Source organism: Megalobrama amblycephala, linkage group LG3 (assembly GCF_018812025.1).
Source record: "Megalobrama amblycephala isolate DHTTF-2021 linkage group LG3, ASM1881202v1, whole genome shotgun sequence".
Classification (NCBI taxonomy): Eukaryota; Metazoa; Chordata; class Actinopteri; order Cypriniformes; family Xenocyprididae; genus Megalobrama; species Megalobrama amblycephala.
In genome coordinates this window covers 9,203,004-9,207,145 of record NC_063046.1, presented here as the reverse complement: position 1 = coordinate 9,207,145, position 4,142 = coordinate 9,203,004, and the positions used below count along the sequence as shown (strand labels likewise).

Below are 4,142 nucleotides of genomic sequence, written 5' to 3'. Positions count from 1 at the left end.
GGTCAAGTTTCATAACTTAAAACGTCCTCCTCATAAACAACGCATTTCTTTAATCAAGCTCCAAAAACTGCTTGTTTTGATATTGTGTGACCTGTGATGTCACATGGTCAAATATATTTGCATATGCCTACCTTCAGAGCAAGAAATTGACAAATAGATATACATCATCACACCATAGGCCCACTGGCATTCAGTCACTTAACGGTAGACATTTGCCTACACTGGATTGTGTTGCAACAAAAGCAAATAGAAGCCATTATAATCACTGACGCTGTCTACACTGGATACAGTATAGTCAAGTCAAGTCACCTTTATTTAAATAGCACTTTTTACAATGCAGATTGTGTCAAAGCAGTTTTACAGTGATAACTGGCAAATAATTTTGGCTGCACAGCAGCTCCGGAAGAAAATGGTATCACTGTCCAGTTTAAATAAATTCAGTATTGGTCCAAGGAACCCAAACTCCAACAGGTGACAAAAATGGAGAAAAAAACCTTGGGAGAAACCAGGCTTAGTCGGAGGGGCCAGTCCTCCTCTGGCCAACAGTGAATAGTGCATGATTATGATTCAGGCAGCTTTACAGGTCATAAGTCCGACTGGGATTGCAACAGTCAAAATATTTAATCCAGTTCCATCTGGTTGAAGATCGTATTCATCACACCGGCGGGTATACATATACGCGTTCAGTTTCTGACATACTCCACACACTTGAATCTGTCGACAATTGGACTAATGGAACTAATGGACTACCGTAAAACTGTGTCCAGGATAGAACAAACTGAAAGCTCATGAGTAAATGGAGCAGTAGGCACGTCATCTGAAGACCTTTTGATTTTTGTCTATCACTGATTTAGCAAGATGAATGGAAGTGGCTAAATTAAATACACTTTTTGTATGAGTGAGCAGTAGGCAACCGACTAAAAGGTATTAGCTAACTTATTACACCCTCTGACGAAGATCAGACTGGCGAGTTTGCATGCGTGAGTTTTCTGCAAACCCGGGGTGCGTATCTCTGAGCGGCATTGGGTCCGTAATGAACAAATAATTGAAAGTATGGGATACCCAGAATTCCTAATTTGAAACACGATCTAAGAGTAATAATCCTTTGAAATTGGAGTCTATGGAAGCCTGTTTCCGCCACTTAAAAAAAAAAAAAAAAAAACCACAAAAAAAAAAAAGCCACAAAAAAAAAAGATTAATTGCGACTTTTTATCTCAGAATTCTGACTTTTTAACTCGCAATTAGAGTTATAAAGTCAGAATTCTGAGATATAAAGTCGCAATTAATCTTTTTTTTTTTTGTGGAGGTTTTTTTTTTTTTTTTGTGGCGGAAACGGGCTTCCATAGGAGTCAGATTAAGTGCGCAGCTAAGTAAAATTGAAACTAAATTCTAAAAATTAAGTGAACTTCACAGGGGTGCTGAAAAGACACGCATTATACCTTCGCCCAGGCCGTCGGAATCCGTATTTGGGCTGACGGGTGGTTTTTACACACATATATATATATATATATATATATATATAGATAGAGAGAGAGAGAGAGAGAGAGTTATTGATAGATAGATAGATAGATAGATAGATAGATAGATTACAGTTTGCAAAATCTTTAACATTATAAGTGAACTTCAAGGAACATATTATAATAATAAAAAAAAATCCATGTCATGACCCCTTTAAATTAACAACATAAGATGTAATATTAAATGTTAATGTATGTAACTGATAACAAAAAACTGTGAAGAAACATTTACTAAAATTAAAAACCATCAAATGTAAGCTGTCACACTGGGAATTCTGTGAATATCAGTTTATGCCTTTGAATTGTTCTTTTTTACTTCCCAAAAAGGTACATTTAACCGTATTTAACATTATGTTTATTGTACATTAAATATAAGGTTAGATCTATACAGTTTTCCTCTGTATAGTAAAAGAACTTGCTGTTAACTAGTTATGTTTTTTTTCTGTATTATCTTTTACAGTCTTTTACAGTAAAAATTACAGTAATCTTTACAGTGTATCTTCATTATACTCACTTTGGACAGTTTGCTCATGACACTGCAGTTGCACACTCACATTGGCTTGGTTAAAAAGTTAATATTTGAGAATTTGAGAACAAGAATTTGCCTCTTCCAAGGACGTACCATTGAACAGGTAATGACCCACTCAACATTTCAATAAATGTTTAAATACACACACATATAAACCTTATGTATATACATACATTCCATATAAAAATGCTAATCACGTATAACAAAGTACAATACCTCAAATGACTGACACTTTTTGCCCTTCCAGTCATTCCCTCTATACAAAAAATCACAAACGGTTTCGTCAGACTTTGAGTGCAGTGCGATGGCTATTCATTCAAGAATCAAGGAGGAATTCAGCCCATAGTCAACAAGACAGATTTCTGTGATTTTTTTTTTTTTTGGAAGAAGGCAGGACAAGTTGACCCTGCTGTTCTAGACTGAAGGTGTTGTCATTGGGCTTGTCATTAGTGTTGCACCAGGGATCCCTTCACCCCTTTTCCCATCCTGCTTTATTCCCCTTATTAGCAGTGAGCCTGACCATCTGCACCGATCTCCCCAATGAAAGGACGGGCATATGGCGCACAGAACTGGCACGAGGTGCATTATCATATCAAACTCACTCTCTCTGCTCCAGGGAATCGGCCACGCACCCACTGCTTCTTAAACGGACTCCATTACATCGATCAAACACCTTGACGGCACCTCGCACTCGCTCTCTCTCCTGTCTGCGAGAGGAATGTGTGCTTTCATAAATATTTGACTGCCTCTCCTTGTTTGAGTCTTTCATCTCTCGCTTCTTTCTGGCCATTGAGCACAATCGGCACAGGATCTAAAGCCTGAGCTGGCAAACAGTGGCCACTGATGGGAAGACTTGTTTTCTTTCACATTCGTGCATGTGTTTGTTAAAGACGAGACAAATAAGATGGTTGAATTGAAATCATTTTCACATTAAATATTGAAATGGATGGTTTATATGTTCAACTATCATTGCTTTTAAAAAATTATAATTCATATTTCTGTGATGGAGTTTCATATTTTAAAGTGCCCCTTTAAAGGTTTCTAATTTTGTTCTGGAGTCTCCTATAATAGGTTTCCAAGCATCCAAGGTCAAGGTCACTTTAATTTTCTCATAACATATATTGCAGCATCACCTCTTTTTTCACAGCGTCTGAAATGGTTCGATCAAGGATTCTTCTAAACTCTCTAAACCCCTCCTTTCCGAGAGCCTACTCTGCTCTGATTGGTCAGATGGCCGAGTCTGTTGTGACTGGTCTACCGCTTTCAGCACATGTAGGGAAATTAAATGCCCCATTACCATATCTGAATTTCAGCTCTGGATATTCCTCAGCACTTGATACACAGTGATATGAACGATGGAGTCAGTTTTACCGTATCAATTTGAGCCAGAGTCCTCATCCTTTGGAAGTGCATGCAAAGTGGATTTACTTTGGGATCTCAAAAAACATTGTCTTCTCGATATGTCAACAACATGAACCAAACTCTTCCAGTCCTCAGCTACAACTACAGTTTTTGAGGGCAGGTCAAAGGAGACATTGTTCACAAGCAGCCAATGAAGACCATAGGCTGGCATTATGCAAATTTGCACATAGGTTTGTGCAAGAAGTGAGACTGGAATTATCGACAACTCGTTTCAGGCAGTTCAGAATCGGTTCCTTCTTTAGGAGACAATAAGTTAATTTGTCATGCATTTTGATCTTTGAAACTTTGCAGACCTTACGAACAGCTATATTACACACCACATGAAAGATAATATCTGAAAAACTTTTAACAAGGCTATGTATATTTCAAAAGTCAGAAAAAAAAGTTTAAAAAATGTTAAAAAGGTTCTCTATGACAGTTTTAAATGTACAATTTGTAAGATATTCGCAGTAAAATATCCAAAAACCACTAGGCTAGTGTTATATATTTTGTCCAGCTGATTACTAACAATATCTCTAATGTTTTCAACTACTTGTAAATCATGAGAAAATTCCCATTCTAAACAGTGACACGGGGCGTGCAGTCGCCTGTCAATGACGTCAGTTACCCTTTGTTACCGCCTTTACTGACATAGAAACCACATGACAACAGTGTCGTGGACAAATGCGGAAGTA

At 37.5% G+C, this 4,142-nt stretch overlaps 1 long non-coding RNA gene across 1 annotated transcript; it reads left to right on the top strand.

Moving 5' to 3' along the window:
* The first annotated feature begins 2,036 nt into the window (after window positions 1-2,036).
* On the top strand, window positions 2,037-2,993 carry LOC125264101. The gene is made up of 2 exons (XR_007183975.1): window positions 2,037-2,149; window positions 2,294-2,993. It is a non-coding gene; the product is annotated as an uncharacterized LOC125264101 (long non-coding RNA).
* The last annotated feature ends 1,149 nt before the right edge of the window (window positions 2,994-4,142 follow it).